Genomic DNA, 24,147 nt, shown 5'->3' on the forward strand with positions numbered 1-24,147 from the left:
CAACAGAACAAGTAGATCCTCTGATAGCACAAAATGTTATATAAATAAAGATGACTGGAATTAATACAGAAGAATAGAATACAAGAGCCTGGCAGAAAATAATACAGGAATTTGTGAGGATGAAAATAAAAATGGTATACAATAGACAAGTTATATCTAATGATAAATGGAAAGAGATAACCCTAGAATAAAGAAGATAGGTGATGAGTAAAATAGAAAAATCAAGTATAAAAAGACTTGAACAGAATAAATTGTCAATAGAAAAGGAAATACAGCTCAATAAATAAAAATAGCTATGGATAAAAAGAAGGATAGGATACATTGAAAATATTTAGGCTGTTAAAGAGAAACAGGTGTGACCAAAGAGTATAATAAAAATAAAAACTTTTGTTGTTTTGTTAGTTAAATAGGTTAAATAAATTGAATTTATATTAGACAAAGCTGCTCAGGTGTCCTTGACAGCAGAGCCAATTCTATTTACAGATGAAAATTTTTATTCAATGAAAGAATAGAAAGTGAATAAATAGGAGAATAATTCGGCATTAAAATGATGGAGAGTGCAGACAATTTACATGAAGGAAGAGATTTAAGAAAGTCTTGAGATTAAAAGTAAAAATTGAATATGAATAAAAATGAATATGGAGTAAAATTATAGAATGGAAAAAAAAAGAATTACTATGAGTTTTACGAGAAATTCCTTAAAATATAAAAACGATTCTGGAGTAAAAACTAATTGCTGAAGAATATGCTCATAAAAAACTCAGTGAGATACATAAACTACCACGATAATATCCAATTGGTATAATGGATACAAAAGAAGTAAATAAAGCAATACAAGAGTTATTAGAGCAAGGAGTTAAGGAAATTACTTATGCAATAACAAAAAATCCTGTACAATAAACATCAAAATAAGATGAGACTTTTACAAGTAACAAATTATAAAGCACTAATTAGAGTAATAAAGTCAAATAGGCATTATGGTATTAATGGTAGTAATACGACTGAACAATCGAGGAATGGTAAATTTCTCTTAAAATTGTATTTGGCTAATGATTTTTTTTTTTTTTGGATCAATTCCATTAACAGAGATTAGTCAAGAGAATACTTAATTTACTAAAAATAACAAACATTAAGTATATTAGAGCTTACCAAAGGGATAGATAAATTCCTCAGCAGCATTTCCATTAAAGAATTACCTGTGGACGTTTATATTAATTAAATTATAGTTATAAAGAAGGAAAAAGAGAATATTGAAACCATGGAAAAAAAGGCTTTAAATTAATTGGCTTACCAGGGCTGGATTAAAATAAAATAAAATAAAATAAATAAACAAAGTGCAGTAATGGCAGATATGGTTAATTTAGGATCTTATGTCTCTGTAAGAAACAAAAGATTTAAGAAATTGATGAAAGAGTGGATAACAGGTCTAAGAACCCCAGAGAGCATTAGAAAGATACAAAAAGAGGAAAGGGGCTCATGAATCATATGAGGAATATAATTCCTGAATTTATTCAGAAAGAGAGACAAATGAATGATACAATAAAAGGCAATAAGTTGTATTGTAGTGAAGAGGCAGAAAAGAAAACTTCTAGAGTGGAAAAAAGCGATTTTTAGCTTCTAGAAGGGAGAGATGAGGAGAGGTTGATCTATATAGATAGATTTAACTGGTTATTAATTTATAGCAAGGAATAAGAAAAACAATATACCAATATGTATATTAGAGCGTGTTAAAGTGTTAGGTGACATTTCTTTCTGTAGAGAAGAAATAAGCAAATATGAGTAAAAGATATGCAGAATTACAAAGTCTTGTAAGAGGAACCAACTTAAATAAATAATTAAAAGGATAAATGAATTAGTATCTATAAAACAATGAAAATACATTAAACTAAGAGATAATTATAAAATGAAAAATTGATCAAATTATTTGGGCAACAGTAGGATAATACATGCTTAGATGCAAAAGAGGGGATATTAAATAAAGAGCGTAAGCTGTGACAGAAAAATAGAAAGGAAATTAAAGGCAAGATAGATAAAACTCTTGAAGAAATAAGAGACCAGGGAATAGTCCTGGGTACAGCTCAATATGTAGAAGTTACAGCTGTATTAATTTAAGAGCACTAGAAGGGCTGGAAGAAATAAAAGCTACACAAGTTATTATTATAACGGAAAACAAAAAGGTTGAGACAAGTTTAAATGAAAACTTAGACATTTATCGACAGAATAGGTGCGCTAAGTTTAACAGAAAAAGGATATGCTGAATTAAGGAAGAAGATTAATGAGCAAGTTAGGAATTTAGACCTAGCAGTGATTTATCAGAAGTCAAAGTAAAACACAGAGATAGCTTTAAAAAATAAATAAATAAATAAATAAATAAACAAGAATAATACGAAGAATTATAATTAAAGAAAATGAGACAGTTGTATTGAAGAATACATGATTAAATGCAATATTCTGTAAAACTAAAAGTGATAATACAAATAAGGATATTAGTATTTCTTATTTGAGGAATGAATAGAGACAAGTTCGAGTAAAGTATTGAAATTGTGTTAGAAGGGGAAGAAAAAAAAAAGTGATTATGTTAGAATCACACCAGAAAGAATCGACCAAGGGTGTTGATTAATAGCTGGACCTTTAAGTACTTGGTTAAAGTTTAAAAATAAATATATATTAGTAGCAGTAGATAGTCTTTGGGCAAATATTGTTAAAAACACTATTGTATACCTTTATAAAAGCAATCGAGTTACTGACAGTATGAGTTAGACTCGAGAATATTAGGGTTAATAAAACAATGTACTTTGTCAGAAGAAAGTTATGGTTATATGGAAAGCGTACAGTTTTGCACAAAGCTTTGTGGAATGGACCAGAAAGCAGTGTAATGTCCAGTAGGAACTTTACAACGTGTATTTAGAGCAAATCATAAGAACATAAGATCGGATGAAAAGAGTGAGAAGTCATTATTATATAAGATATTGGCCATCTAAGTATGAACTGATTGTTCTTTACTGTTGTTGTGAAGCGTCCTTGTGCTTGGAAGAGGCGCTATATAAATTAAGCATTATTATCAACTAAACTTTTAAGGATTTAATTACTACAAAAGATAAAATATTTAAAAAGTTGATAAATATACAATAAAGTTATTAGAAACTAAGCCTTGGATTAAGAAAAATTTGAGTTTGATGAAATAAGAAAAGAAGGAAAGACAGAGGCTCTTACCAACAGTGTAGAATAACTTATTGAGGAAAAGAAAGGGATAAAAGAGAAAAGAAGAGTATGATTACCTCTAACATGCTCTGGTGTGTAAAAATAAAGTAAAACAATATAAAGATATAGGTTTCTTACCTATAGTTGTGATAATTGCGATAAAAATCCAAGGAACAGAACAGAACAGACTCATTCCAGCATGTCATTGTGTGTGGAAGACAGCAAGAATGCAGAGTAATGGGGTAATAAAATTACTGATAGCGTGTCTCTGGATGGAGCCAGTTAAAGATAAGGAATACAATAAGCCAAGCTACACAGGATTAAAACCGGTTAATAACATGATATGAATGAAATAAAGCTAAAATAAACAAGAGGCTGTATATGGCAGAGCAAGTAAATGAGGCTGTAAACAAATACTGTGAATTTGTTGGTAATGGCTTGGACATCTGACACCGTAAGTATACAAACTAAGACTATCCTTGACAGAAGGGGAATATGTGTTAGTAGATTTCTAGAAGGGGAATGAAGCTCAATTTAAAGCGAAAAATCTTCTAACACATAAATCAAGAACTTGTAATCTTAAGAACTTGGAACTTTAGAAGTGAATACTGAAGAGTGACTAAGAAGGAGCCGAATGATTAATGACTGAGAGATGTCTTACAGAAAGCTCAACTTTATGTTATATCTTTCAGGAAAGGGAGAATCGAGATGTTGGACTAACAGAGATGTTCCAGAATAACACAGTGACAAGAGAAAGGCTTGTTTAAATCAAATGTTATGGTAACATTGATAAACATAGCAGTAGTTGTGTTAGTATTCTGGGTTATAGTAACATTTAATAAGATAAATTAGGACTAATAAATTAAGACACTGAAAAAAAAGTGAGATATACCATAATATATAGATCCTGAATACATTTTAGTAACAATGGAGAGGAGTAGTATACAGTAGTATACAATAGTAGTATGCAGAGATTAAGAAATCTAATTTATAATTTATAATGGTATAGTGAAACCGATAAAAGCTGAAGTAACCTTAAGAAAGTGAAGTATTCAGTAAGGAAGAAATAAGTTTTTTTAAAGATAGCATTACTTTAGATGACTAAAGTTATAACTCTAGATGGCAATCATAATGAGTGTGCTAAAGATGCAATAGGAAATCACATATAATGTGTAGTAGTAAGATAGTGAGAAAGATTAAGCAATCAAGTAAAAATCAAACTTGAAAAGCTGGAGAGATGAAACTGTATATGGGTAGGAAATTGGAAATGTGAAAATAAATTTAATGAAAATAACAAATATAAAGATGAATGTTTAAGGCTAACATTTTCAGAGGAAAATGAAATTAAGACTCAAAGAGTGAGAACTAAAACAAAGTTGAAGCAATTACAAATGTAGAGAAATTGAATAACAGAGATTATACAGTATTGATCAGATGATAATACAGTTTAGACTGTTTAATGTGCTGGATGATGTAATGCACAAGTATGGAAAAATAATTACAATAAAACTTAAGGGTCTGATAAAAGGCACAAAGTTAAGGCATGATAGTAAGAATACAGTATAATAATACAGAATGGGTAAATACATTAGTATCCCATACCTACAGTCTTGATGAGACGAAGTAATAACTGTGAAGTAATAATTAACTGGGAGATTCCTAAAGGAATCACAAAATATTATGTAAAAGTCAAAATATGCCACAACAAGCATATACATGGAATTTTGGTGGTAATTTGGTAGAGGATGAGGAGTTGTTCAATTTGAATAAATTCTTGACTGTAAAGTATTTTGGAGGAGTGAATCAAAGCATATATACAAATTGGCATCAGACTTGGATAGTAATAACAGAAGGAATGATTTAAAGAAGGCAGCAGCCGCTCCTTGTTTAATGATGAAGTAGGAAAAACCCTTTTGCTAATTAAATAAGAAAAATAACAAATACTGTATATAGAACACTGAAGTGGATAGTAAATAATACTAGAATAAAAATTAAATATAGTTACAATAGTTTTTTGATTATTATTGAGTTGTCTGGTTTAGGAAGGATTTTAAGAATATTTTGTTTATCTGGAATATGTAAATTGTTAAAGGAATGAAAAAGGGGTATGAATAGATCCTATGACATTGACTTAAGTACGTGTATATCATCACATAAGAAAATAGGTGTTGTGAGACTGTATAAAGCAACAAATGTCTAATAACATAGACAGAGAACTAGAGACTTGAGATATCAGCACATCTCAACTTGAAATACAGCAGACTTACCTCTACAAAACCTTTTAGAGGCATGGAGGAACATGCCATGTTCAACACTGGTAGATATACATTTATTATATCTAGAAAAGTATAATTTTATGCAGTAATGACAATTGAACATGGTAAATGATGAGAAGAAGAAGTAGTATTGGAAGTTATGAAATGGCACAATACTTTGGACTATAATGGGTTTATATAGGAACTTAGGAGAACGTCTACTGGACAAGTGTTATCCAAAAATCAGAGTTATTGGAATTTAGTTAGAAATGATGAATGTATGAAATGTCATGAAATATTATGGGAGAAAGAGGTTGCATTGTTAATGGGAAGTCTTTGTAACACCTGTTTTGGAAAAAACAAATATAGTGATTTGGTATACTGAACGAGGTGTAATTGAGTATTATGTGTTTGACTTAGTGGAACACATTAATGTAGAAATAGTTAGACAAATTCAAATACATGTTCAAAGTGCTCCAGCCAGAGGCCCGAGAAATATACAGTGATTTATCGGCTCATAAAGTCTGGAGGAAGGAAGACCAGTTGTTTGTACATAGACTACGTGCTAGACGTGCAGAGAACGATATAAAAGTAATACAATTTGATGGAATATTTTATATTGTAGTGCAAAACGATGGATCCTCAAGTGAAAGAAAGGCAGACTCTCCCATTCCAATGTGCTCACCAGAACTTCAGGAGGGGTCAAGTGGCCAATGGGAAGGTAGAAATACCGAAAGCCCAAATTCCAACTATCAATTTCTGCAAGAAATGTTTGATTGATGGACGTAGCCGCACCTTTATCTGTGAAACCCCTGGTGGACAATTGGTCGGAGCTTGTTTGCATGAGATTACAAATGGCAAACTAATGCGAGCTAAATTTGGATGTTATTTGGTTATATTAAAACAAAGTACAGAAATCTGGCCTTCCGGAAGTCCGGTACAAGGAAAAATTATTGAAAGCAAATTAATGAAACCAAAGAATAAGAGACCTTGGGTGGAGCACTACATGAATATTTTTCAAATGAATGTCACTACTAAGACAGGTCAGGTATATGCTAAATTGGCAATATATGACAAAAAGAGAGGGTGTTACATGACTTACTTGACTTTGGAAATAAAAGAATAAATTTGCATAAAGGGGCGTGTTGTGTGAAACATGCAATTTATTCTTTTATGCTTCATAATATATAGGCTTCTAATAGGGTATTAAGTATAATTGTAACTTTGTGTAAGAAAAGTGTTGTATAAGAAAAACACTGTATAAGGTTTTTATAAGAAACCTTATTATATGGAAACAATGTAAAAGGTTTTTATAAGACACTTTATTATATGAAAACACTGTATAAGGTTTTTATAAGAAACCTTATTATATGGAAACAATGTAAAAGGTTTTTATAAGAAACCTTATTATATGAAAACACTGTATAAGGTTTTTATAAGAAACCTTATTATATGGAAACAATGTAAAAGGTTTTTATAAGAAACCTTATTGTTAAGAAAAACACTGTAAAGAGTTTTTATAAGAAACCCTTGAATCTGGTTCATTAGAAAATACACTGAGACTTGTTTTTATAAACATGTTTATTAAGAAATTGTCATTAAGAAAAGACACCACAACTGTTGTTTGTAAAGTCATTTATTGAGAAGATAAACATGTTTATTAAGAAATTGTCATTAAGAAAAGACACTACAACTGTTGTTTGTAAAGTCATTTATTGAGAAGATGGTTTATAAAGAAAAACAGACCACACTGAATGTTGTAAGCATTTATTAAGCATATGGCAGAGTAGAGAGAAATTGAAAATGTATTAGAAAGAGCTTTACCAAAGAAAAAAGAAAAATGCAATCATTACCGTCTATGTGTTGCGGACGAGACACAGAAGATACAGCGATGAAGAAAAGGTCCAGAAGAAGGAGGACGGAGAGACAAAGGCTTTATAACCAAGTCCTAGGGGGTTTCCAGGAGAGGATGACCAATGAACAAGTTATAGGGAGTTTCCAGGAGGAGATTTCTGAAGATGTCCAAAAGTTGATGGACTTTATAAAGAGCTGGAATGACATGTCCAGTCAGACGCTGATTCACCAAGGACGGCCTCTCCGGTGTTAGATGCCTTGCGATTGCGCCTCATGAAGATGAAAGTTTGTAAATTATTTGGTTTGAATTTACTTTTATTTGTATTTTATATATTAATACCTTTTATGTAAACTAGTTAACCTGTATTTAATAAAAAAATACATATAATTGAAATTAAGAAGCTCGCCTGCCTTAAGTCTCTGTTTTACTAAATATTGAGCTGAACTAAACCACGGAGCAGTCTTTCGACTGAATTGTAAGTATGGAAATTTATATACTTATTGTTTAGAACGAATTCGACTGACTTTACCTAACCTGAGAATAAACAAAATAAGGTAGAAGGTGTCTATATTTAAGACCCAAACAAGGGGTTAAATTAAGCATCATAAAACAATACCTAAAGAGTTACATATGCCAAGTAAGAAAACATATAAGTGGCTGCATGTGGTGTGATAGAACTTCAAGGCCCTAACCATAGTTGTCTATAAAAATCTCATACAGCAATCATGTGAAAAGCAACATGAAAGCAAATAAGAAGAACCCATCAATCTACTAGAACTCTTTATTAGTTTGATTCCATAATAACCCAATGGATGAATTGCAAAAAGCAAGTGCATATTTACTATCTAGATGGCAGACTACACAAATAAACAAGGTATGCAAAGTGGTGCAATGGATCGCTGGGTCCTACCACCTTGGTGAAAACTTGCTGGGACCCGAGGGGTATATATGCCTCCAGCAAAGGCTTCAGCATATACCAATGGGGAACAGGCTTTGACCCCATAGGTGAAATCTTTTCCCTTCAAGGTCTAGTCATAGAACATCACTGGAACAGAACAATACATCCACACAGAGCAAACTTGAACTAATATAAACTTCTTCTTACGATTAATTTTCACACTTTTATCATATAGTGAACAGTGGTGTTGTAAATACCCACAGAGTTACATATGCCAAGAAAGAAAACATATAAGTGGCTACATGTTGTGTGATAGAACTTCAAGAGCCTAGGCATAGTTGTCTGTAAAAATCTCATACAGCAATCATGTGAAAAGCAACATGAAAGCTAATAAGAAGAACCCGTCAAAGTCTAGAACTCTTGATTAGTTTGATTCCATAATAACCCAAAGGATGAATTGCAAAAAGCAAGTGCATATGTACTATCTGGATGGTACGCTACACGAATAAACAAGGTATGCAAAGTGGTGCAATGGATCGCTGGGTCCTACCACCTTGGTGAAAACTTGCTGGGACCCGAGGGGTATATATGCCGCCAGCAAAAACTTCAGCAGATACCAATGGGGAACAGGTTTGACCCCATAGTTGATATCTTTTCCCTTCAAGGTTTAGAAATAGAACATCACGGAACACAACAATACATCCAAACAGAGCAAACTTGAACTAATATAAACTTTTTCTTACAATTAATTTTCACACTTTAATCATATAGTGACCAGTGGTGTTGTAAATACCTAAAGAGTTACATATGCCAAGTAAGAAAACATATAAGTGGCTACATGTGGTGTGATAGAACTTCAAGGCCCTAACCATAGTTGTCTATAAAAATCTCATACAGCAATCATGTGAAAAGCAACATGAAAGCAAATAAGAAGAACCCATCAAACTACTAGAACTCTTGATTAGTTTGATTCCATAATAACGCAATGGATGAATTGCAAAAAGCAAGTGCATATTTACTATCTGGATGGCAGACTACACAAATAAACAAGGTATGCATAGTGGTGCAATGGATCACTGGGTCCTACCACCTTGGTGAAAACTTGCTGGGACCCAAGGGCTATATATGCCTCCAGCAAAGACTTCAGCAGATACCATTGGGGAACAGGCTTTGACCCCATGGGTGATATCTTTTCCCTTCAAGGTTTAGTCATAGAACATCACTGGAACAGAACAGTACATCCACACAGACAAACTTGAACTAACATAAACTTTTTCTTACAATTAATTTTCACACTTTAATCGTTGTAAATACCTAAAGAGTTACATATGCAAAGTGGTGCAATGGATCGCTGGGTCCTACCACCTTGGTGAAAACTTGCTGGGACCCGAGGGGTATATATACCTCCAGCAAAGACTTCAGCAGATATCATTGGGGAACAGGTTTGACCCCATAGTTGATATCTTTTCCCTTCAAGGTTTAGAAATAGAACATCACTGGAACACAACAATACATCCAAACAGAGCAAACTTGAACTAATATAAACTTTTTCTTACAATTAATTTTCACACTTTAATCATATAGTGACCAGTGGTGTTGTAAATACCTAAAGAGTTACATATGCCAAGTAAGAAAACATATAAGTGGCTGCATGTGGTGTGATAGAACTTCAAGGCCCTAACCATAGTTGTCTATAAAAATCTCATACAGCAATCATGTGAAAAGCAACATGAAAGCAAATAAGAAGAACCCATCAAACTACTAGAACTCTTGATTAGTTTGATTCCATAATAACCCAATGGATGAATTGCAAAAAGCAAGTACATATTTACTATCTGGATGGCAGACTACACAAATAAACAAGGTATGCATAGTGGTGCAATGGATCACTGGGTCCTACCACCTTGGTGAAAACTTGCTGGGACCCGAGGGGTATATATGCCTCCAGCAAAGACTTCAGCAGATACCATTGGGGAACAGGCTTTGACCCCATAGGTGATATCTTTTCCCTTCAAGGTTTAGTCATAGAACATCACTGGAACAGAACAATACATCCACACAGAGCAAACTTGAACTAATATAAACTTTTTCTTACAAATAATTTTCACACTTTAATCATATAGTGACCATTGGTGTTGTAAATACCTAAAGAGTTACATATGCCAAGTAAGAAAACATAAGTGGCTACATGTGGTGTGATAGAACTTCAAGGCCCTAACCATAGTTGTCAATAAAAATCTCATACAGCAATCATGTGAAAAGCAACATGAAAGCAAATAAGAAGAACCCATCAAACTACTAGAACTCTTGATTAGTTTGATTCCATAATAACCCAATGGATGAATTACAAAGCAAGTGCATATTTATTATCTGGAGGGCACGCTACACGAATAAACAAGGTATGCAAAGTGGTGCAATGGATCACTGGGTCCTACCACCTTGGTGAAAACTTGCTGGGACCCGAGGGGTATATATGCCTCCAGCAAAGACTTCAGCAGATACCATTGGGGAACAAGCTTTGACCCCATAGGTGATATCTTTTCCCTTCAAGGTTTAGTCATAGAACATCACTGGAACAGAACAATACATCCACACAGAGCAAACTTGAACTAATATAAACTTTTTCTTACAAATAATTTTCACACTTTAATCATATAGTGACCATTGGTGTTGTAAATACCTAAAGAGTTACATATGCCAAGTAAGAAAACATATAAGTGGCTGCATGTGGTGTGATAGAACTTCAAGGCCCTAACCATAGTTGTCTATAAAAATCTCATACAGCAATCATGTGAAAAGCAACATGAAAGCAAATAAGAAGAACCCATCAAACTACTAGAACTCTTTATTAGTTTGATTCCATAATAACCCAATGGATGAATTGCAAAAAGCAAGTGCATATTTACTATCTAGATGGCAGACTACACAAATAAACAAGGTATGCAAAGTGGTGCAATGGATCGCTGGGTCCTACCACCTTGGTGAAAACTTGCTGGGACCCGAGGGGTATATATGCCTCCAGCAAAGGCTTCAGCATATACCAATGGGGAACAGGCTTTGACCCCATAGGTGAAATCTTTTCCCTTCAAGGTCTAGTCATAGAACATCACTGGAACAGAACAATACATCCACACAGAGCAAACTTGAACTAATATAAACTTCTTCTTACGATTAATTTTCACACTTTTATCATATAGTGAACAGTTGTGTTGTAAATACCCACAGAGTTACATATGCCAAGAAAGAAAACATATAAGTGGCTACATGTTGTGTGATAGAACTTCAAGAGCCTAGGCATAGTTGTCTGTAAAAATCTCATACAGCAATCATGTGAAAAGCAACATGAAAGCTAATAAGAAGAACCCGTCAAAGTCTAGAACTCTTGATTAGTTTGATTCCATAATAACCCAAAGGATGAATTGCAAAAAGCAAGTGCATATGTACTATCTGGATGGTACGCTACACGAATAAACAAGGTATGCAAAGTGGTGCAATGGATCGCTGGGTCCTACCACCTTGGTGAAAACTTGCTGGGACCCGAGGGGTATATATGCCTCCAGCAAAGGCTTCAGCATATACCAATGGGGAACAGGCTTTGACCCCATAGGTGAAATCTTTTCCCTTCAAGGTCTAGTCATAGAACATCACTGGAACAGAACAATACATCCACACAGAGCAAACTTGAGCTAATATAAACTTTTTCTTACAATTAATTTTCACACTTTAACCATATAGTGACCAGTGGTGTTGTAAATACCTAAAGAGTTACATATGCCAAGTAAGAAAACATATAAGTGGATATATGTGGTGTAATAGAACTGCAAGGCCCTAGGCATAGTTGTCTATAAAAATCTCATACAGCAATCATGTGAAAAGCAACAAGAAAGCAAATAAGAAGAACCCGTCAAAGTCTAGAACTCTTGATTAGTTTGATTCCATAATAACCCAATGGATGAATTGCAAAAAGCAAGTGCATATTTATTATCTGGATGGCAGGCTACACGAATAAAAAAGGAATGCAAAGTGGTGCAATGGATCGCTGGGTCCTACCACCTTGGTGAAAACTTGCTGGGACCCGAAGGGTATATATGCCTCCAGCAAAGGCTTCAGCAGATACCATTGGGGAACAGGCTTTGACCCCATAGGTGATATATTTTCCCTTCAAGATTTAGTCATAGAACATCACTGGAACAGAACAATACATTCACACAGAGCAAACTTGAACTAATATAAACTTTTACTTACAATTAATTTTCACACTTTAATCGTTGTAAAAACCTAAGGAGTTATATATGCCAAGTAAGAAAACATATAAGTGGCTACATGTGGTGTGATAGAACTTCAAGGCCCTAACCATAGTTGTCTATAAAAATCTCATACAGCAATCATGTGAAAAGCAACATGAAAGCAAATAAGAAGTACCCGTCAAAGTCTATAACTCTTGATTAGTTTGATTCCATAATAACCCAATGGATGAATTGCAAAAAGCAAGTGCATATTTTACTATCTGGATGGCAGACTACACGAATAAACAAGGTATGCATAGTGGTGCAATGGATCGCTGGGTCCTACCACCTTGGTGAAAACTTGCTGGGACCCGAGGGGTATATATTCCTCCAGCAAAGGCATCAGCAGATACCATTGGGGAACAGGCTTTGACCCCATATGTGATATCTTTTCCCTTCAAAGTTTAGTCATAGAACATCACTGGAACAGAACAATACATCCACACAGAGCAAACTTGAACTAATATAAACTTTTACTTACAATTAATTTCCACACTTTAATAGTTTTAAAAACCTAAAGAGTTACATATGCAAAGAAAACATATGAGTGGCTACATGTGGTGTGATAGAACTTCAAGGCTCTAACCATAGTTGTCTATAAAAATGTCATACAGCATACATGAGAACAGCAACATGAAAACAAATAAGAAGCACCCATCAAAGTCTAGAACTCTTGATTAGTTTGATTCCATAATAACCCAATGGATGAATTACAAAGCAAGTGCATATTTATTATCTGGAGGGCACGCTACACGAATAAACAAGGTATGCAAAGTGGTGCAATGGATCGCTGGGTCCTACCACCTTGGTGAAAACTTGCTGGGACCCGAGGGGTATATATGCCTCCAGCAAAGGCTTCAGCATATACCAATGGGAAACAGGCTTTAACCCCATAGGTGATATATTTTCCCTTCAAGGTTTAGTCATAGAACATCACTAGAACAGAACAATACATACACAAAGAGCAAACTTGAACTAATATAAACTTCTTCTTACGATTCATTTTCACACTTTTATCATATAGTTAACAGTGGTGTTGTAAATACCTACAGAGTTACATATGCCAAGTAAGAAAACATATAAGTGGCTACATGTTGTGTGATAGAACTTTAAGACCCTAGGCATAGTTGTCTGTAAAAATCTCATACAGCAATCATGTGAAAAGCAACATGAAAGCAAATAAGAAGAACCCATCAAAGTCTAGAACTCTTGATTAGTTTGATTCCATAATAACCCAATGGATGAATTACAAAGCAAGTGCATATTTATTATCTTGATTGCACGCTACACGAATAAACAAGGTATGCAAAGTGGTGCAATGGATCGCTGGGTCCTACCACCTTGGTGAAAACTTGCTGGGACCCGAGGGGTATATATGCCTCCAGCAAAGGCTTCAGCATATACCAATGGGGAACAGGCTTTGACCCCATAGGTGAAATCTTTTCCCTTCAAGGTCTAGTCATAGAACATCACTGGAACAGAACAATACATCCACACAGAGCAAACTTGAACTAATATAAACTTCTTCTTACGATTAATTTTCACACTTTTATCATATAGTGAACAGTGGTGTTGTAAATACCCACAGAGTTACATATGCCAAGAAAGAAAACATATAAGTGGCTACATGTTGTGTGATAGAACTTCAAGAGCCTAGGCATAGTTGTCTGTAAAAATCTCATACAGCAATCATGTGAAAAGCAACATGAAAGCAAATAAGAAGAACCCATCAATGTCTAGAACTCTTGATTAGTTTGATTCAATAATAACCCAAAGGATGAATTGCAAAAACAAGTGCATATTTACTATCTGGGTGGCAGGCTACACGAATAAACAACGTATGCAAAGTGGTGCAATGGATCGCTGGGTCCTACCACCTTGGTGAAAACTTGCTGGGACCTGAGGGGTATATATGCCGCCAGCAAAAACTTCAGCAGATACCATTGGGGAACAGGCTTTGACCCCATAGGTGATATCTTTTCCCTTCAAGGTTTAGTCATAGAACATCACTGGAACAGAACAATACATCCATACAGAGCAAACTTGAACTTATATAAACTTTTTCTTACAAATAATTTTCACACTTTAATCATATAGTGACCATTGGTGTTGTAAATACCTAAAGAGTTACATATGTCAAGTAAGAAAACATATAAGTGGCTATATGTAGTGTAATAGAACTTCAAGGCCCTAGGCATAAAAATCTCATACAGCAATCATGTGAAAAGCAACATGAAAGCAAATAAGAAGAACCTTTCGAAGTCTAGAACTCTTGATTAGTTTGATTCCATAATAATCCAATGGATGAATTGCAAAAAGCAAGTGCATATTTATTATCTGGATGGCAGACTACACGAATAAACAAGGTATGCATAGTGGTGCAATGGATCACTGGGTCCTACCACCTTGGTGAAAACTTGCTGGGACCCGAGGGGTATATATGCCTCCAGCAAAAGCTTCAGCAGATACCAATGGGGAACAGGCTTTGACCCCATAGGTGGTATCTTTTCCCTTCAAGGTTTAGTCATAGGACATCACTGGAACAGAACAATACATCCACACAGAGCAAACTTGAACTAATATAAACTTTTTCTTACAATTAATTTTCACACTTTAATCATATAGTGACCAGTGGTGTTGTAAATACCTAAAGAGTTACATATGCCAAGTAAGGAAACATATAAGTGGCTACATGTTGTGTGATAGAACTTCAAGACCCTAACCATAGTTGTCTATAAAAATCTCATACAGCAATCATGTGAAAAGCAGCATGAAAGTAAATAAGAATAACCCGTGAAAAAATATAGAACTCTTGATTAGTTTGATTACATAATAACCCAATGGATGAACTGCAAAAACAAGTGCATATTTACTATCTGGATGGCAGGCTACACGAATAAACAAGGTATGCAAAGTGGTGCAATGGATCGCTGGGTCCTTCCACCTTGGTGAAAACTTGCTGGGACCCGAGGGGTATATATGCCTCCAGCAAAGATTTCAGCAGATACCATTGGGGAACAGGCTTTGATCCCATAGGTGATATCTTTTCCCTTCAAGGTTTAGTCATAGAACATCACTGGAACAGAACAATACATCCACACAGAGCAAACTTGAACTAATATAAACTTTTTCTTACAATTAATTTTCATACTTTAATCATATAGTGACCAGTGGTGTTGTAAATACCTAAAGAGTTACATATGCCAAGTAAGAAAACATATAAGTGGCTACATGTGGTGTGATAGAACTTCAAGGCCCTAACCATAGTTGTCTATAAAAATCTCATACAGCAATCATGTGAAAAGCAACATGAAAGCAAATAAGAAGAACCCATCAAACTACTAGAACTCTTGATTAGTTTGATTCCATAATAACCCAATGGATGAATTGCAAAAAGCAAGTGCATATTTACTATCTGGATGGCAGACTACACAAATAAACAAGGTATGCATAGTGGTGCAATGGATCACTGGGTCCTTCCACCTTGGTGAAAACTTGCTGGGACCCTAGGGGTATATATGCCTCCAGCAAAGATTTCAGCAGATACCATTGGGGAACAGGCTTTGATCCCATAGGTGATATCTTTTCTCTTCAAGGTTTAGTCATAGAACATCACTGGAACAGAACAATACATCCACACAGAGCAAACTTGAACTAATATAAACTTTTACTTACAATTAATTTTCACACTTTAATTGTTGTAAAAACCTACAGAGTTACATATGACAAGTAAGAAAACATATAAGTGGCTACATGTGGTGTGATAGAACTTCAAGGCCCTAACCATAGTTGTCTATAAAAATCGCATACAGCAATCATGTGAAAAGCAACATGAAAGCAAATAAGAAGAACCCATCAAACTACTAGAGCTCTTGATTAGTTTGATTCCATAATAACCCAATGGATGAATTGCAAAAAGCATGTGCATATTTACTATCTGGATGGCAGACTACACAAATAAACAAGGTATGCATAGTGGTGCAATGGATCACTGGGTCCTACCACCTTGGTGAAAACTTGCTGGGACCCGAGGGGTATATATGCCTCCAGCAAAGACTTCAGCAGATACCATTGGGGAACAAGCTTTGACCCCATAGGTGATATCTTTTCCCTTCAAGGTTTAGTCATAGAACATCACTGGAACAGAACAATACATCCACACAGAGCAAACTTGAACTAATATAAACTTTTTCTTACAAATAATTTTCACACTTTAATCATATAGTGACCATTGGTGTTGTAAATACCTAAAGAGTTACATATGCCAAGTAAGAAAACATAAGTGGCTACATGTGGTGTGATAGAACTTCAAGGCCCTAACCATAGTTGTCAATAAAAATCTCATACAGCAATCATGTGAAAAGCAACATGAAAGCAAATAAGAAGAACCCATCAAACTACTAGAACTCTTGATTAGTTTGATTCCATAATAACCCAATGGATGAATTACAAAGCAAGTGCATATTTATTATCTGGAGGGCACGCTACACGAATAAACAAGGTATGCAAAGTGGTGCAATGGATCGCTGGGTCCTACCACCTTGGTGAAAACTTGCTGGGACCCGAGGGGTATATATGCCTCCAGCAAAGGCTTCAGCATATACCAATGGGAAACAGGCTTTGACCCCATAGGTGATATATTTTCCCTTCAAGGTTTAGTCATAGAACATCACTAGAACACAACAATACATACACAAAGAGCAAACTTGAACTAATATAAACTTCTTCTTATGATTAATTTTCACACTTTTATCATATAGTTAACCTTCTGAGGTCGACAAACGCGCCGGCGCGTTTTGCTGGATTTTCTCCACATTGTAGCACTTTAAACTTAAATTTCTCCGTCATTTATGGTCATACAGAAAAAATAAATATAAAAAAAGAATCTGTGGTATTTCTACTTTTGTATGTGTCCACTTCCAATCAAATCAAAACATTGTGCTTTTGTAAAATAAAGAAAATAAACAGTGTGTGCGTTCTGCCTCTCCGTCGCGGTGAACTTTTTTTTCTTGAGCACGTCTATAAACTGAAACAAAACTCAGCGAATACTTGTTACACATTTATGAGCCATACACCTTTATAAACATTTAAGTGTGTACTTTTAAATGATCGGATTCAAAACGAAAACAAATATTCTCTGTTTAAGTAATTTGTATAAAACCAACAAGATTTCCAGCTTCTCAAACGCTTCCTAATTATTTTTAATTCGGCCACGCCCACTCGCGCAAAAGATATTCACATGCAAATCTCCACATGGAACGCGATCGCCCTCATTACCTCAACAACAAAACACTTCACTTCACTTTTCGTCGAGTTTGAAAGACGTGCCTGAGCTTACATTGGATTTACATCAGAAGGAGAAGAACGATATTTGAAGACAAGAAAGATAAGGTAAGAAATTCTTACATATTAGTTTGCTATTGTTGCATAAATTTCACATTGCAGTTGAACTGTTGCTAGATATATGGTGAATATTATAATATTTAGACCCGTGTTTACTGTTACTGTGTTTGTGGATATCTGCTCAAACGTAGATAGGCTATGTATATGGTAGGCCTAACCATAATGTTTTATATTTGATCGCAATCGCGTTTTAATGTATCATATTTTTGATCGCGATCGCGTTTTAATGTATCATATTTTTGATCGCGATCGCGTTTGAATGTATCATATTTTGGAAAAGCAAAACGCTCCAAACGGCTTCATGTTTTTACTATTATCTCATTTCATATCATCATAACGAATGGAAACATTTGAAGTAACATGATAATCAATATATTTTTCTCTAGCTTAGTTGTTACTGAAATCTTTTTGAAAATATATATAGGCTGCTATATTGTTATTATTTTATGCAGCACTGCGCATAGCCTATACCTACAAGGCACAACAAACCTGGTGTTCATTATATATTGTTGGAAACATTTGTGTGAGTGTGTGTGTGTATTCTGTGAATTAAAAAGCAATTTTAACAAGAAAAATCTAAAATGTATTCCCAAAATCGTGCAGGCCTTTCTCTTGATATCAGTATGTTCACTTTTTTTTTTTCAGGGCCCAGATGCCACTGAGTCCTGCTGACTTCAACATTCACAGTACATGTCTCTGTACATGAACATGGTAAAGTGAAAATCAAACACCTTAGAAAATGAAAGGTATGTACAATGTTTTTAGGAATGGCACAAAGGTCTCTTTCTTCAATAAGTGCTTTTTTGTTGTGTATCTTTGGATTATGTTGTGTTGTAAATAAATCCAAACAATTTTAAAAGCCATTCTTTTTTAAATCTCCTCATTCTTTGTGCAAGGTTGGTCAGAATGATGGGCCCTGATAAGCTCCTAATAGGGCCATTAGGGAGGTTCTTTGTCTTTCTCAGGTGTGGAAAGCTTTCATATTAATGAGGTGATCCGCCCCTTCGCATATTGCTTTCTAACACAAAACACGTCGTAAAATTTTTAAATCAATATATTGTCTTCTCTGAATGAGCAGTCAGGGTGATTCTCACATAGTTTTAGAGCAAATATTCTAGGCTACGTGATACAATTTTCAAAAGTCTTGTGAAGAAATAATCAGTATGGGTTTCATGACCTTATTTCAGTGAGAATTTATTTTTGTATTTTCACAAACCACGCATAAATGTCATTATCTCAAAACTACAAACTTTTACATACATGCTGCTGATATATTATTGTAGCAGAGTTTGTGCTGAATACAGTGTAATTAGACTTTAGCCATGAAAATGTCACAAGTAACAGAAATAACTACAAATGTCAGAGCATGTCAGAACACCTCCAGGGCCCAGAAAACAGCTCAGACCTCAGAGGGTTAACAGTGGTGTTGTAAATACCTACAGAGTTACATATGCCAAGTAAGAAAACATATAAGTGGCTACATGTTGTGTGATAGAACTTTAAGACCCTAGGCATAGTTGTCTGTAAAAATCTCATACAGCAATCATGTGAAAAGCAACATGAAAGCAAATAAGAAGAACCCATCAAAGTCTAGAACTCTTGATTAGTTTGATTCAATAATAACCCAAAGGATGAATTGCAAAAACAAGTGCATATTTACTAGGGCTGACTTCTAATAGTCGAGGATTCGACGATTCGATTCGGAGAGGTCTGATTCGACTATGAACCTCATAGTCGAATACATGGGCGTCAGCTTGGTTTGAAATGTGCTGGGGACAGAGACGCATTCGCATTTTCAGAAGGGCTGGGTACCATTTTTATTTTATTTTTTTCAGGTCATGTTTTGAAAGACGATGTCCTGTAGCTTACTAATGTAAATAAATAAAAATGTATTCAAAAATCTGCTTCACATTTTCAGCAGGGCTGCGGAGCGGCTGTGAGTTGACTCCACACGGATCTCATGTGCGTTAAAAAGCTTTACGTGGTTTAATGTACCTAAACAATGATTACTAAATTCCCCTCTCATGTTGCTCCACATAACCACTTAAAATGATAAAAAAAATCGAACCCAGAGTCCAATTATTATGGACGTTATCTGATATTAAGCGTTTCTGCTTCACATTTTCAGCAGGGCTGCGGAGCGGCTGTGAGTTGACTCCACGCGGTTCTCATGGGCGTGAAAAGCTTTACGTGGTTTAATGTAGGCTACCTAAACAACCATCACCAAATTTCTCTCTCATATTGCTCCTCATGTTTATGAAATGTTATGATATATGTGTGATATATATGTGTTTTTTAGCTCTTTTGTTTGAAATGGAAAAAATCTAGCTGCTATCTAAAAAAAAAAAAGAAAAAGAAAAAAAAAGGTTCGACTATCAGTCGACTACGGAAAAATCTAACGAATCAGATTCGACTATGAAAATCCTTAGTCGAAAACAGCCCTAATATTTACTATCTGGGTGGCAGGCTACACGAATAAACAACGTATGCAAAGTGGTGCAATGGATCGCTGGGTCCTACCACCTTGGTGAAAACTTGCTGGGACCTGAGGGGTATATATGCCGCCAGCAAAAACTTCAGCAGATACCATTGGGGAACAGGCTTTGACCCCATAGGTGATATCTTTTCCCTTCAAGGTTTAGTCATAGAACATCACTGGAACAGAACAATACATCCATACAGAGCAAACTTGAACTTATATAAACTTTTTCTTACAAATAATTTTCACACTTTAATCATATAGTGACCATTGGTGTTGTAAATACCTAAAGAGTTACATATGTCAAGTAAGAAAACATATAAGTGGCTATATGTAGTGTAATAGAACTTCAAGGCCCTAGGCATAAAAATCTCATACAGCAATCATGTGAAAAGCAACATGAAAGCAAATAAGAAGAACCTTTCGAAGTCTAGAACTCTTGATTAGTTTGATTCCATAATAATCCAATGGATGAATTGCAAAAAGCAAGTGCATATTTATTATCTGGATGGCAGACTACACGAATAAACAAGGTATGCATAGTGGTGCAATGGATCACTGGGTCCTACCACCTTGGTGAAAACTTGCTGGGACCCGAGGGGTATATATGCCTCCAGCAAAAGCTTCAGCAGATACCAATGGGGAACAGGCTTTGACCCCATAGGTGATATCTTTTCCCTTCAAGGTTTAGTCATAGGACATCACTGGAACACAACAATACATCCACACAGAGCAAACTTGAACTAATATAAACTTTTTCTTACAATTAATTTTCACACTTTAATCATATAGTGACCAGTGGTGTTGTAAATACCTAAAGAGTTACATATGCCAAGTAAGGAAACATATAAGTGGCTACATGTTGTGTGATATAACTTCAAGACCCTAACCATAGTTGTCTATAAAAATCTCATACAGCAATCATGTGAAAAGCAGCATGAAAGTAAATAAGAATAACCCGTCAAAATCTAGAACTCTTGATTAGTTTGATTACATAATAACCCAATGGATGAACTGCAAAAACAAGTGCATATTTACTATCTGGATGGCAGGCTACACGAATAAACAAGGTATGCAAAGTGGTGCAATGGATCGCTGGGTCCTACCACCTTGGTGAAAACTTGCTGGGACCCGAGGGGTAAATATTCCTCCACCAAAGGCTTCAGCAGATACCAATGGGGAACAGGCTTTGACCCCATAGTTGATATCTTTTCCCTTCAAGGTTTAGTCATAGAACATCACTGGAACAGAACAATACATCCACACAGAGCAAACTTGAACTAATATGAACTTTTTCTTACAATTAATTTTCACACTTTAATCATTGTAAATACCTAAAGAGTTACATATGCAAAGTGGTGCAATGGATAACTGGGTCCTACCACCTTGGTGAAAACTTGCTGGGACCCGAGGGGTATATATGCCTCCAGCAAAGGCTTCAGCAGATACCAATGGGGAACATGTTTGACCCCATAGTTGATATCTTTTCCCTTCAAGGTTTAGTAATAGAACATCACTGGAACACAACAATACATCCAAACAGAGCAAACTTGAACTAATATAAACTTTTTCTTACAATTAATTTTCATACTTTAATCATATAGTGACCAGTGGTGTTGTAAATACCTAAAGAGTTACATATGCCAAGTAAGAAAACATATAAGTGGCTACATGTGGTGTGATAGAACTTCAAGGCCCTAACCATAGTTGTCTATAAAAATCTCATACAGCAATCATGTGAAAAGCAACATGAAAGCAAATAAGAAGAACCCATCAAACTACTAGAACTCTTGATTAGTTTGATTCCATAATAACCCAATGGATGAATTGCAAAAAGCAAGTGCATATTTACTATCTGGATGGCAGACTACACAAATAAACAAGGTATGCATAGTGGTGCAATGGATCACTGGGTCCTTCCACCTTGGTGAAAACTTGCTGGGACCCGAGGGGTATATATGCCTCCAGCAAAAGCTGCAGCAGATACCATTGGGGAACAGGCTTTGACCCCATATGTGATATCTTTTCCCTTCAAGGTTTAGTCATAGAACATCACTGGAACAGAACAATACATCCACACAGAGCAAACTTGAACTAATATAAACTTTTACTTACAATTAATTTTCACACTTTAATTGTTGTAAAAACCTACAGAGTTACATATGCCAAGTAAGAAAACATATAAGTGGCTACATGTGGTGTGATATAACTTCAAGGCCCTAACCATAGTTGTCTATAAAAATCGCATACAGCAATCATGTGAAAAGCAACATGAAAGCAAATAAGAAGAACCCATCAAACTACTAGAGCTCTTGATTAGTTTGATTCCATAATAACCCAATGGATGAATTGCAAAAAGCATGTGCATATTTACTATCTGGATGGCAGACTACACAAATAAACAAGGTATGCATAGTGGTGCAATGGATCACTGGGTCCTACCACCTTGGTGAAAACTTGCTGGGACCCGAGGGGTATATATGCCTCCAGCAAAGACTTCAGCAGATACCATTGGGGAACAGGCTTTGACCCCATAGGTGATATCTTTTCCCTTCAAGGTTTAGTCATAGAACATCACTGGAACAGAACAATACATCCACACAGAGCAAACTTGAACGGTAACACTTTAGAATACTGTATCTTACTTACTGCATAACTAATAAGTAATTATTGAAGAACTAATAGGTAATTATTCATTAACTACTTCTTCACTACTGTTAACTACTAAGGAATTTGTGTTAACTAATCAGTATGTAATATATTTTTATGATTGTGTTCAGTAACAGTTAGTTAATCAATAAATAATTAATTCTGTCATAACTCTTGAAGAACTACTACTAATTATCTACTAATTAAGGTTCAAGAAAAATAACTAAGAAGTAACTACTAATGAACAGTCATACAAAACTAACCTCAGATTAGTTTTTATATTTTATATACAGTACTGTGTGTGTCTGTTTTCCTCAGCATAGAATGCCATTGAGTAAATTCATGTTTGAGGCAATGACTGAGGGAAACTGAAAATATAGGGAACTTATTAGTAATTCATAAATAATTATCAAATAATTCCACAGGAATTACTTAGAACCTGGAACAGTATTCTAAAGTGAGAATATAGGGAACTCATTAGTAATTAATAAATAATTATCAAATAATTATCCAGGAATTAGGCTACTTATAACCTGAAACTGTATTCTAAAGTGAACATATAAGGAAATTAATTGGTAATTAACAAATAATTATTAGATAATTCTTCAGGAATTACTTGGAACCTGGAACAGTATTCTAAAGTGAGAATATAGGGAACTCATTAGTAATTAATAAATAATTATCAAATAATTATCCAGGAATTAGGCTACTTATAACCTGAAACAGTATTCTAAAGTGAACATATAAGGAAATTAATTGGTAATTAACAAATAATTATTAGATAATTCTTCAGGAATTACTTGGAACCTGGAACAGTATTCTAAAGTGAGAATATAGGGAACTCATTAGTAATTAATAAATAATTATCAAATAATTATCCAGGAATTAGGCTACTTATAACCTGAAACAGTATTCTAAAGTGAACATATAAGGAAATTAATTGGTAATTAACAAATAATTATTAGATAATTCTTCAGGAATTTCTTGGAACCTGGAACAGTATTCTAAAGTGAGAATATAGGGAACTCATTAGTAATTAATACAGAATTGCCACATACTTCTGACTCAAATCAAACTTACTGTAAAAAACACATTATTAACGGTATTATCTAAACCTTTGT

Source organism: Scardinius erythrophthalmus, assembly GCF_964197995.2.
Source record: "Scardinius erythrophthalmus genome assembly, chromosome: 23".
In the NCBI taxonomy this organism is placed as follows: Eukaryota; Metazoa; Chordata; class Actinopteri; order Cypriniformes; family Leuciscidae; genus Scardinius; species Scardinius erythrophthalmus.